The sequence below is a fragment of the Tupaia chinensis genome, unplaced genomic scaffold (assembly GCF_000334495.1).
Source record: "Tupaia chinensis unplaced genomic scaffold, TupChi_1.0 Scaffold000032_1, whole genome shotgun sequence".
NCBI classification, from domain to species: Eukaryota; Metazoa; Chordata; class Mammalia; order Scandentia; family Tupaiidae; genus Tupaia; species Tupaia belangeri.
The window spans coordinates 736981-751312 of NW_006159462.1; the positions used below are offsets into that span (position 1 = coordinate 736981).

The 14332-nt window shown below is 31.4% G+C and overlaps 1 protein-coding gene across 1 annotated transcript in view; it reads right to left on the reverse strand.

Annotated features, from left to right (window-relative positions):
* Nucleotides 1-14332, reverse strand: part of CSMD3 (CUB and Sushi multiple domains 3) — a gene marked incomplete at its 3' end in the record, with an annotated part of 1277483 nt that overhangs the window by 736861 nt on the left and 526290 nt on the right. The window lies entirely within an intron of this gene.

Consider the following 14332-nt stretch of genomic DNA (forward strand, 5'->3'; position numbering starts at 1 on the left):
AGAATAGCTTAGAAAATACTTTTTTAAGAAAGAACTTGAAATATTTTAAAAATATTTTACGTATTCAGATGACAAAAAATTTATTTCCCTTTAATTATAAATTATGACAAGAGTTGTTATGCATTCTTTAAAAAGTGATAAATGATAGCTCAGAAGACTAACTTACTTAAATTTTTAAATGATATCAAGTGAAATAAAGAAAATCTATACAATTAAAAGCTCACTAATTTTTCATTTTTATTTTTTTTTGGAGAGGTTTTCGCTATAGGGCGTGTGCGCTCACCAGACAGACAGAGACAAAGAGACAGAAAGCGAGAAATCACCCCCCAGGGAGGATGGTCACGCCGCAATCCCTTCTCCTCCATTCTCCTCTCGGAATCTTGGGCACACACGCTTACGCGCCCGGCGTGAAAAGCTCACTAACTTTAAAAAATTCTCTGAACTGACTAAAAGATATATTTAAATATCAATTATTTTCTTTAAAGAAAGCACGCACACATAGCATGAAGAAAAAAGCAAATAATATATTTAACTTTCTCAATTATAATTTAGAATTTTTAATATTACTTTTTATCAGGTTTGGATTAGGATGAGAACTTTAAATGTTATGCATTCAGATTTTATTCATGGTATAAACTTGAAAACAAAACAAATTTTTGTCAGTGTTTAATCGTTTTACTAATTCTGAACTGTTCACCTAGACTGTTACTATGAATCATAAATATTTGATTACTTTTAAAACATTTTTAAGGTGATTTTTTTTCCCTTGTGAATATCTTTCTAAGTAGGAAATAGAAATAGGCCCCGATGAATTAATAGAATATATTGTTATGAAATATATACACATAGTACATATAATTTTATTTAAAGAGGAAAATAATCATTGGATCAGAATTTAAGAGACCCAATTCTTAGCAATTATTGTGTGACAAGAATTTGACATTTTCATTTCAAGTGTCTTCTCTTAAAATAAGAAGCTAGAATTAGAGGACTACTCAATCTCTTTACTGTTTCAAGATTCTTTACCTGTCACCATTATTTATAGTGAAAGAATGATTACATCTCTCCTAAACAAGGCTTCTTTATTGTGATTCTCTTCCACCTCATCTTCACACTCATGAGAACCTAAAGTGTAATTCTACTAAAGTATTCAACTTCTCTAAATTTGGTCTTAACAGTTGTAAATTTTTCTGCTTTCTCAAAATACTTAATAAAATTTACATTTTCTATTTCAAGGCATAATTCTAGATTTTCCCATTCTAAACATGACTAAGTAGAATATATCACTATTATTTTTTGCAAGATTTGAATCCCTAAGATTAGAAATGATTCTAAAAATTTCACGGTAGCTTTAACACAAATCTGGAATTCTAAAAATAAAGAGAACTAAATGAAAAGATATTAAACCTAAAGGAAAAAATTACAGAATAAAATTCTATTGGTCAAATATACACTATGGAATACTACTTAGTCATTAAAAACAATGAGATACTGACATTTCATACAAAGTGGCAAACATGGAAGATTTATTAAATGAAACAAACTGGGCTATGGAAAGAGAGGCATTATATGTCCCCACATAATATATATACTGAATATTTGCACTTGATGGCAAAAACTGAGAGACTGGAAGGCCTAAAATTTGGGAGGGCAACTGTAAATACTGATACTATAGAAGAAGGCAGGTAATAGGGGTTAAAGGGATAGAAATTAGGGGAATAAATTTAGCAGATGCAAAAATGAAAACTTATCTGTTGATAAAAATGTATATGGTAATATCTTTGAGTGGACTAAGATGCATTCTATTCAGTTTACTTATCCATTTTGTATTTTGTATACTGACTAAATGTAAATTAAAATATATAAAAATAATTTATTCTAAAAATTAAAAAAAGAGAGTAAACTTCATGTTTTTATGTAAATAAAATTAAAAAGATATGATCACACAGGATGGAAGATTTGACCTAAATTGAATCACTCAAAATCTTCAACTTAAAAAAATTACCTTTGGGGACTAACACATGGCATAATGGTTACATTGTTGGACTCTCATGTGTTCAACCACAGTTGGAATCCTAGAGCTAGCAGCTTAAAACTTATGCTGAGTACATGTGAGTGTGTGCCCAAAATCCTAAGAGGAGAATGGAAGAGAAGGGATTGGAGCATAGTGTTCCACCTGGGAGCGATTTCTTACTTTCTGTCTCTGTCTGTTTGTCCAGCGAGTAAATATACCCTATAGCAAAAATCTTTCTTAAAAAAAAATTGCCTTTGAATAAAACTGAAAATGAATAAAGGATAATGCAAAGAAAAAAAAAGAGAGTGCAATACTGTAAATAATATGTCACTAATGTCTGAGTATGTATGTGGGGGGGGTATATGTGTGAGGGGAAAAATGTATGTTTATGTGTACCTAGACCTGCAATTTGGTTGGGTGAGGTATCATAAAACACTTTAAAACAACAGAATGATTCTAGCTATGGAAGTGTTACCATTTATTAAGAATTTTAATTATGTTTCTGGTTCTTTTAGGACCTTTGGTTACTTATAATATTTTCTTTTCTAAGAATCCACATATAAATATATTTTTATTTAAAAATCTATATTTTGGAAGGTAAAAACTGTAATAATTGTAACACAGATGCATAGGTTGGAAGGTCAGGAGAATATCCATTTTAGGTGTTGAAAAGGTGTACATGAATAATAATATAAAATTTAAATTCACAAAAATTTAAAATATGTTAAATTATATAAATACTTCAGAAGTTTTTATCATTTTAATAGAAAGAATATACAGTGACTATCTCTTTATGAATAAGTCAAGTTTGTGTACATGCACATGTGTGTTTGTGCCTGCACATGTGTGTGGTATTTTTCCTTTATTGACATGGTTGTACCATGTTGTGATCTTCATGTCTAAGCCTATTGAGTTATTATGACCACAGATGTGGGCCACAGCTCCTGATCTTTTAAGGTGGACAGGGAATGGGCTTTGGCTGGGCTTTTTAATAAATAAATCAAAAGGATGAATATTGTAAACATCTATTACAAAATTCTGCTCTTAATCATGGATCAGAGAGATTTCATGTCACATATACACCATGAAAGTAAAATTGTAATATGTATAAACGTTATATAAACTATTGCATCAAGTAATGAGTGTTTCACAAAATTCTGCTCTTAATCATGGATCAGAGAGATTTCATGTCACATATACACCATGAAAGTAAAATTGTAATATGTATATGTATATGTAACATTATATAAACTATTGCATCAAGTAACGAGTGTTTCTAGTGATCATATTTAACTTATAAAATTAGCCTGACTTTTTGAAATACTGTTTTTCAATATTAATAAAGAAAAGTCATTTTATAATAGAAAGTTAAAATACAATCTGATGTTTTACATAGGTTAAGAAATGTTAAAGACAGTGTCTTTCAAAGATATGATGAATGGGGACCAGCAGATGGTGTAATGGCTATGTCACTAGACTCCCATGTAGTCGACTGCAATTCGAGTCCAGGACCTGGCGGCTTAAACTCACGCTGCGCATGTGTGCATTCATGCCCAAGATCTCGAGAGGAAAATGGACGAGAAGGGATTGCCATATGGCCTTCCCCCCCTGGGAGGTGATTTCTCGCTTTCTGTCTCTCTGTCTCGGTCTTTCTGGTGAGCACACATGCCCTATACCAAAAACCTCTCCAAAAAAAAAAAGATATGATGAAGTTTGTAGTGACAAATAATTGCCTTGATTTGATTACTATACATTATATACGTGTATCAAAATATCACACTGTACCCAATAAATATAAACAATTACTGCTTGTCAATTTAATAAAATAACAATTTTTTGAAAGACAATTTTCCTTCACTGATTACTGAGTTCCTCAAGACAGAAAAAAATATTTTGCTCACGTTGTACTTGCTCAGTAAGTATATTTGTGAATAAATGCAATATTTTTCATTTTGAGTCATTTAACTAACGGTACTCTTTTGGGAGAATTTTCTTTTTTAATCATGAATTAGGATGGGTGAAAGTGATAAATGAATATAAATGGTGATATGAGTGCCCCTAGGGTTATCCAGCAAATCTTAGGCTTTCACATATGGCTCCAGGTTAGTGTGATAATATCCTACTCCCTATGCCACTATGATTAGGTCTGTAATTATATTTTTTAATGCAGAAAAACTATATATGCTCTAATAAATTTAGGAAGTATTAAATGTAAGACCTAAAGCATATACATAAAAAATCATTTCCGTTATTTTATTTTTCTTATGCTAAACAACTTTAATAAATATTATTTATTTTTATTATTTTTTGGTTTTACCAATGCCTTTTTTAAGCATGATAAAAATATTTTATAATATTAGAAAGATCTGGGAGTAAGACATTAAGTCAACCATCAAATTCATCTTTGTGTCAACTTTAAACACTAGGAATACTACTCTATTTCTACAGCTTCCATTAGAGCTCTTTTATATGTTTATGTATTAACTTAATTTGCCACAGAGAGGTAGAGGAGACAACACTCCCGTGGAAAATGGTTACACAGCAATCTGTTCCCCTCCATCTTTTCCTCGCAATTTTGTGTACACACACACACACACCTGGAGTGTTTCTCTAGCTGCTAAGTCCAGGACTTGAACTGTGCTGTTAGCCATGTAGGATCCAGTCACCTTAACCACCAGACCAGGAAGCTGGGCTAGTTAGAGCCGTTTTATTCCACTGTAGTGGATTATCACTATGGACGTTTCAGATCAATGAGGAGATACAGAACTATTTAACTGTGTTTAAGAGAATGAGTTTTGTTTGTCTTGTTATATTCAAAGTCCATGTAAAATCTAAACTACATTTTAAAACTTACAAAAAGATAATGGTAGTAGCTGCGTTATAAATTTGTGATTCAATCAGGTCACAATAATTCTTTTAAAAATAAAAAGTTTCTTAAAAGCAAGTAAGTCTTTTGTATCTTACTGACTTTTTTGCTTTATTGAGTTTTATTTTTTCTTTCAAATGTTCATAATGTCTTTGTCTTCCTATTTTGTACTGTTCGGTATGATACTTGAATGTGTATTTTGTACTTTTTATTTTGAATTAATTAAATATTTTCTTTCTCTTTATATTCAACAATTAAACTATATTAATTAGCAAATAATTTCATGGTTTTGTCTTGAATATTGATAGTAACTACTTTTTGTGTACATGTATTTGATTTTGGGAATATGGCACATCTGACCATTGCTGGCAGATTAATTTACATGGATACTAAAAATATAAAACCAATCACTGACTTTTTAAAAAAATATATTTAATTAATTATTATTATTCTTTTAATTTTCTCATGAGAGAGAGAGACAGAGTAGAGAGGGGAAGTAAGAAAGCAAGATTCCAAGTTTGTGACTCGAACCATAGTCGGCCATGTGGGAATCCAGTTGCTCTAACCACCACATCATCAGCTGTGCCCATCTAGGAGTCTTATTACAGGTTAAAATAATGTTAAAACGCAGGATATTATTTGTGTCATTTACCTCACTAGACTAGGAGTTGGCCAGACAGGTTTCTAGTTTTATAAGATATTGGAAATGTTAGTTTACTTCTCTAGTTATAAGTGATTGATTTATAAGATATTGGAAATGTTAGTTTACTTCCCTAGTTATAGCAGATTGCTTCATTCTAAATATTTAAGAGTATAACATGGCCCAAAGGAAAAAGGAAAGACAAATGTAATCATAATTTTTATTTAAAAAATTTTTGCTAGAGTGTGTGTGAGCTCTCTGGAGCGAGACAGAGAGAGAGAGAAGGAGAAAACACTTCTGCCATGGGGGAATGATCACGCCCACAATTCCTTCTTCTCTATGTCTTTTTCCTTTCAAGATTTTGGACACACATAGACACACATGTTTTTCAAGCTGCTGGTTCTGGGGCTCAAACCATGTGATTGACCATTTGGGAGACTGCTCGCTTAGCCACCTAGTTACGGGCTGGCCCAGAATTCTCAATTCTTTCTAAGAGATCAAAAAGTATTTAGAGGTAATAAAAGTATATAACCATTTATAATGATAACTTTAGCTTGTTCATTTGTTTGTTTAAAAGTAATTAGTGGCTCCATGCTACAGGCCTATAAACATTAAAATTTAACATTTTTTTCTATGATTTGTATTGGCTAAACAAAAGACTTCTACATAACATACTTAAACTGGACGCTAAACACTAAGGTTAACCCTTCCAAATTATCCCTAGTAAAAGAAAGATCAAGAAACTGCTGATGCCAGAGTAAAAGCTACACAATATTTCTGCAGTGATTCCTTTATTACAGAATTTACCACTAGATTAACTGTACAAATTTCTGATAAATTATTATTTGCTTTATAATATTTCTGTAGCATAATTTAAAAAAATGATTGGAGGTATGTTACAATTATATTATGTTTTTGTATTATATCTCAAGAAGGTAAAACAGAAAAATTAGTACAGCAGCTCACTATTAAGCAGCTCATGAACCTTTGTGGAAAATTTCTTTACAATCTGTTAAAAATGAATAAAGATAAAATTTAAATAAACAGAAACTATAATGAAAAAAGTAGTGGTGCAACTACATATATTTAAAAACACAGAAAAATCATCTGTATAGAGAACATACATAATGGAGATATGCAAGATCCAAAACATTTTCAAATTTAGAAGTTACAATTGGACTAATTCAATTTTTTAAAAGCGCCTTACATTAATTTTTATGACTTCTTAATACCTTAATGTTCTTTCCCTTTTAAAAATCAATAGGAGACTGAAATGGTGTCACAGAGGTAAAACAAGGCTCTGCAAGACTAACCCACGTGAGAAGATTTCAAGTTTGCACCCTGAGACCTCCCTGTGGATGACAGGCACAGGCATGCCTCTGATGAGGGGCTGGGTGAAGTGGAGGCATGGAGCCTGGTATTAAGACTCTGTTGGGGGTATTGGTTCTCTCTTTTCTCTCTCTTTCTTTTGCTTTCATCAAAAATATAAACAAACTTTATAAAAACAAACACTAGAGGTAAATAATAAGACACTTCAATATTCTTTTTTAATGATAAGGTCCTACTTATGTTACCATGTTAGGTTGTAGCTAGTACTTAATCTTGAATTTAGAATGAATAGTTATATCAATGTATAAAGTATGTGATGTTTAGTTTTTAGTTGAAAGAAAATACATAAGTACATATTTTACTACATGCTTAAATACTTGTAATTTTTTACAATAAATTCTAGTAATCAGTAAGATATCTAGCAAGAGTCTGTAAATGTTAGTTATTTATACTATTGTTATTACAAGTTATCATTTTAAGATCTAGTTAGTCTCAGAGGCTATTTCCATTGGTCTAGTTATTTATACTATTGTTATTACAAGTTATAATTTTAAGATCTAGTCAATCTCAGAGGCTATTTCCATTGGTTGAATAGTTCACTAAAATTTTTTCAACTATTTTGTATTATCTCTTTTTCACTTTGTAAAGATCGTATACAAATTAAGTCATTTACTTTCCTTTGATTTCTATCTTAAATTTTACTTTTATATACAATGTTAAAAGATTCTCAAATGTTTTATTAAAATAGTAAATTTAGTATGTATATATAGGAATATCCTTAAATATATAATCACATTAGATTATATGAACATATGAAAAAGTTGTTCAACATATTTTAAGATACTTCTGTAATAGACATATTTTTCATTTTACAAAAGAAAATTCAGAAGCCACAAGACTTCAATACTGAAACAAAGTTGACCTCAACTCTACATCTTTAAGATGTTGTTTTTGAACTATTTTGGGTGAAGAAATGTGTTTTGTTTTGTTTTGTTTTGTTTCTCAACTGGAAAACTTAACAGCTATTTAGGAGACAGAGGGTAGACCACATAACTAGCTGACAAATCATATAATTAATGATTGGATGAGGGCTCTAAAATTTGTATATGAGTTCTCCTCCTCCTTAGAAATGGAACAAATTCAGGAATCCATAACACTTATGTAGATAATAACAGATGCAGTCTCAATGCTTTGGCATAACAGGTCTTACAGTTATGATGTGCTGTAAAATGTCAGGATTATGGGGAAAAAATGTAGGATTCATATATTCTCCTTAGGGATTCTTATAATTGGCATAATAAAAGTCACCATATGGGAAGAGTTACCATTGGTATGGTTCAAAGATACTTTTAACATTTTAGAATTGTCTGCTTCAACTTAATTACATTTTTAATTCTTACATTCTGACAGCTTCTAAAATGAGATTAATTATGTTAAAAAATGCTTAAAATTTGATTAACTGAGGTAAAAACCAAAAGTTTCAATAATAGTGACCACAGTTAATGACTGTCTTTAGAATATGGCAGAATATATTCTTCCACTACAGATTTCGTTAATTCAGTGACTGACTAAATAAAAAGCAGAAACACTTTATTTTAAAAATTATGATATTCCTTTATCCCTGTGGTTTAAGAACATAATATTTTATCTAAGTTCTCTACTAGAAGACTTACTTAGATTATATTTAAGACATATAGATGGACTCTGATAGTTACATTTAATGCTAAGTTTGTGACTATTCAAGACAGCAAAAGCATTCATCATAACCCGTCTATGTTGTATGTAACCAGATTCAGTCTCCTCATTCTCCTCCTTGTTCTTTGCCCAGAAACTTACCTGAATAGGCTACACCCTTGCTACGCATATTGTGACCCTGTCCTAAAAGCACTGACATTATCCAAGAGCTTGTTAAGAAAACAGAATATCAAGCAGCACCTCCCAGGCTATTAAAATTTGAATCTTTAGTTTAACAAGATTCCCAAGTGATTCATTTGAGTATTTAAGTTTTTGGAGCACTAGACTTCATTGACAGACTACTTTAATCTGGGGTTTCTAGAAGGATGGAGAAAAATCCAAAGTAAGACTAGGATTTTCCTTTTTGTTTGGAGACAGATTTTTGGCTATAGGGTACATGCACTTGCTAGAGAGACAGAGAGACAGAAAGTGAGAAATCATTCCCCCCAGGGAGGATGGTCACATTGCAATCCCACCTCCTCTATTCTCCTCTTGGGATTTTGGGAATCTTCACACATGTGCCTGGAGTGAATGTGAAGTCGTCAAATCTGGGACTTGAACCGTGACTAACTATGTAGGAGTCCAGTGATGTAACCATTATGCCATCTGCTTTTCCTAAAATCAGCATTTTTCTTCCACAGGGTTCCTCACAATTTTATTGAATGGAGTTGCAAGGACCCTTAAACAGTGTGCATTAGTCCTATCATGCCAGTCTGTAATACATGACTCTGTCCAACATCTCACTTTGTTCATCCCAACATCCTGGTAAACTGACAGCCCAGTTGCCAATAACTTAAGTTAACTTACTTTCAGATCCTTTATATTCATTTGTTCAGAAATGGTTCCTTTGACAGTAAACCTTCCTTGAATTAGTTAAAGTTGCACTGATTCCAAGTGCATCAAAGATATATACTGTTGGACAAGGAAATCATCAGAGATTTGATTTTAACTATAGTTCATTCTCAGGTATCACATTCACCTCTTAATCTGTCTATGATCACTGTCATACTTCAAAGGATAATATCCAGATCACATTTTCAGTGGGTGTTGCCCATCCTACCACTGGTTGCTCATCTGTTTTTTAGGAAATATTTTGAATATCTAGATAACACAACTGTGTTCTTTTCTAGTAAATATATTCAGAAAAAGCATAGAGAATTCATAGGGCTAGAGTTGATAAAAGAAAAGTTAAATTTAAGTTGCCTGTAGTAAGGAGTAATTGAATTAAGGCAAAAACTAGAGAGAAAAAAAAAGAAATCTTATAGAAATCTGATATGATCTGAATGCTACACATTATTTTGGTATAATTTATGCATAAAATCAACATGAATGCTGTTAAATTAAGTTGTATAAAGCTGTCTCTAATAGTCTATCAATACTGCATTAAATATAAACAGAGGGAATCCAAAAAGTTGGGGGAAAATGGAATTAAAGTATGGGTTTATTTTGGTGCAAATTTTTTGGAAATCTATGCATTTTTTTTTCATAATACACATTTTTCTGAACTTTATAAAGAACTCTCATGTTTTCTGCCTGAGATGAGCAAACTAGGACACTAAAAATTCTGCATTAGTTGTTTTATTAATATATTCATATTTATCTCTAGCTTATATCTTTGTATGCCTAAACTATACCTATTTTCTTCTTATATAGGCTCCAGAAGGGGTAATATCAGTTAATGCAGCTAATGTACTAGTTATTGTATGTCTGTTATCTCACTGAAGTCACAAAATACACATGCAAAATTATTTTACCCATTTTTACTTATGTGGAAATAGAGAAAAATTAAGTGAATTGTCCAAAGATGTAATTATGTTAGTAAAATGTTTCATTCATTTGAGTATGATACTTCAATCCTATTGCCTATCCCATCACCTGATTCTGGATAACCGCATTCTATATGCATAGTAAGATCTCTCAAGTGTACAGCTTGGAAAATCAAAAGAGATGGAGTTAGTGTGTTTTATCCTCATTTATCCTTTGTAATGAGAAGCTAATAATATAAAAATTTAAGTAATCAACAATATCTGATTTTAAATATGCTTTAATTAATATGGAATAGAAGCTTTATTACCTAGATTTAACACTGAATAAAGACATTGATCAAATGCTGATAGTGTCAACTATAGTCCCATGGCTTGAAGACTGATAATACATTATTTTAAAACTGTGAACAGAGGAATAAGAAAGGTGTAGTAAATTCAAACTGCTATATAAAGTTGAAATCATTATCTAGTCTCTTGAGCAAAATCGTCTTTGACTGCATTTCTTTCTAGTGGGAAGGTTCAGGAGAGTTATAAAACTTGCTTCTTCTCTAATGTTAAGCCTACCCAATGAATCTGGGATCTGAATAAAATCAATCTAGAAATTTCTGCCACTTCAATATCATTAAGTATGATGATGAAATATCATTTAAAGAATGTTTTAAATATAGATCAAGTATCAACATTAAAAAGCAATAGTTCATGGTTTAGAATACAAATGATGTGATTGTGAAAAGAAAAATACCCTATGCAATGTACCCCAAAACTAACACCATGCTCTTCTGCCATATATGAGGGTTCTGCTCTTCCTAAAATTATAAAGATTAATTGTGTGATTTCACTCTGTGCACAGCAGGGTAGCCATATGCTCTAGAAAACTACATGTAAGAAAAGCAGCTTGTTGCAAAAGTGAGTGAAAATGTCCTGAAATAATTCTGAACAAGATAAAAATGTCTAACATAGGACCATTTCTTCATACTCCAAAAGGCAGAGGAGTCTGCTTTGGCACCAGTTTTGAGCACAAACAGAAAGTCTAGCCCTTACAAAATATTTTAACAAAAAGATTTAAAAGTCATGTACATCACATCACTGTGACCATCTCATTCACAGGTAAAATAATAAGCTCGGGTAACCATCTGAGGGAATCAGCTACATACAAAACCATTTTCATTTCTAATCTTTCAAGGTAAATGTTCTCTTCTGATCAGTTCACTACATGTAATTATAATTCTTCTTTGTCCATTCCATTAAAAAATGAGAAAGAGTATGTTTATATGAAGCAAAAGCTACAAGGATATTTGATCAATGATTCTGGTGGTCATAACTATGTGGCTGAAAATCTGAAAATATAGCATTTATGAAATAAGACCATAGTTATGGGAAAATACATAGGTTTCATTAAAGACATATGCCCAGAAAAACAAGAACACTCGGTCATTAGAATTGCTTAAAATCTCTTCATAGAACTAATTCTCAGGCATACATGAGTAGATTGGATAAAAATGTCGAAATGGTAAATAGAATATTTGATATTTTTGAATAAAATAAATTTTCATCACCTAATATGGTCACACAAGTCTTCAGGCATTCAAAATATTTTTATCTAATAATTTTTAAAATGCATAAACTTGTTGACAAGTAAATTCTAATATTTCATTTTGTTCTTTCTTCCTGAAAGCAACTTATTTATAAAAATGAAAAAGAATTAGAAATATAAAAATATATTTATCATTATGAATGACATTATTTTGACAATTTCACCAATATGATGAAATGTAGCAATGCAATAGAAAATAAAAATACCACTTAATAAATATTTATGCATTTAAGTAATAAGTTGAAAGATTTCTGGATGTGGACTTTTAAATTGTTACAAATATCACCACTGGACAAAAAAATTCCGTTAAATAATATAGTTAGAGAAATGTCAAGAGAACAATGAAAAAATGGTGACAGGATATAGATAATGTGTGTAATAATCAATATTATATGTAATTTATCCATGTTTACGATTCCCAATTTGTTACATGTATTTACCAACATTAAAATTCTCACATCCCAAAATGATTAACTAAATTAATAAAGTTAAGTATTTTATAAGAGTCACATGTAGCCAGATGATTTTTAGAAAATTAAAATTTCTCCAGTGTGGTTTGTGTGTGTGTGTGTGTGTGTGTGTGTGTGTGTGTGTGTGTGTGTGCTTTAAAGAGGCTATGGAAATTAATATATCAGTTAGAAGTATAAGGGATCTGGGGATATAAGCAGGCAAATGCAGTTTCACCATTTATACACAATAAGAAGACAGTGCCTAAATGTTGACATGTGAGAATTTTTGAAAAGTCAATTAATTTTTGTATCCTTCTTTTCACTATGTTTTATCTATTAGTTAGCTTTTCAGAAATTTGAAGAATAATAAGTAAAGGAAAAGTAAACCCTGGTGCTTAGTCCTTTTGTTACTTTTTAAAAATAATATCCATTTAAAGTATAAAACTTAGAATAAAAAGTAATATTATGACCTAAAGTCTGACTTGTTAGTGATTTCATTATTCATCCATTCATAGATTTTTCCAGTAAAAAAAAAAAAAAAAAAAATTGAATGTCAATAGCTCTGCTACTTTTTTTCTTTTTAAGAGAGAGATTTTTGTTATAAGGTACGTGCACTTGCAACCAAGACAGAGAGACACAGAGACAGAAAGCGAGAAATCACCCCAGAGGGGGATGCCACAATCCCTTCTCCTCCATTCTTCTCTCAGAATTTTGGGCATGCACGCACACATGCCCAGCGTGAGTTTTAAGTGACCAGGTCCAGGGCTTGAAGAGCAGACAACTACATGGGAGTCCAGTGACGTAACCATTATGCCATCTGCTAGGCCCACTCAGCCATTCTTAAAGATGGACAGAATTAATTATAATCATTAAGGTTGGTCTAGACAATTCATCTGATCTAAAAATCCCTTATACTCATTAATTTCCCACCATTACAGTCAGTCATGAAATTAAAGTTTAGCTTTTATTATATTATCCAAGACAGGTTGTCAATATTGTGATTTTTCTAGTAAAAAACAATATCTTACAGAAAATAAATTAGGGGCAGTTTGATACATGTTGGTCTCTCTCCATGATAATCATCCTCATCTAAATTCTTATTACTCAATGTATCAGCTTAACATAGACACTCCTTACAAATGCAGAATCAGATTCTACTCCAATACCATAAAGTCAGTTACATTTAAACAATGTTGCTGGATAATTTGTGTTCACAATGAAGTTTGAGAAGCATAATCTAAGACTTAGTCTTCAAGTCACTACCAGCTGTTAATTGCACTTCTTTAGATTTTACTAATGTCCGTTTACACCTATTTCTTAAAATTCCTTCTTCAAGTATTTGCTAATATCACTTCTTTAAAAAGTGCAGTAAGTAATATTACTTCCCTACTAAAGCCTCCCAATGTCTTAGATTAAAATAAAGTTTACCCAGGGCTCAGAATCAAATGATCTGTTTTCTGGGTATGTTTTCCACCTCATCTGAATCACTCTTCTCCTTGTGTACTAAACTCCAGAAACACTGGGATTTTTTTTTTTCCCCAGGTAGCATTTAAGGTTTTTCTATCTAACTGCTTTCTCTGCCTGGTATGTCCTCTATCTCCAGAGAATGACAGAACACAGCTCCAGATGTATGCTCATATCCTTCCTGTTATCTGGATCTCAGTTTAGATGTTAACTTCTCAGAGAGGCCATCCAAACTATGATAGCCCCTCATATGTCACATAGCCTATTTTTATTTTCTGAACAGTTCTTATTGTCATCATATAATTATTTGATTACTTGTTTATTATTTTTATCCTCCCTTGAATATAAATTTGATGAAGCAGAGTCTATTAAGTTTGCTAAATACTGTATTTTCAAAAACTAGAGGATACCCTGCCAATCATATTTGTGAAAGAAATGGGGTGGGGGTAATAAAAGAATGAGAGTGAGAAAGAAAG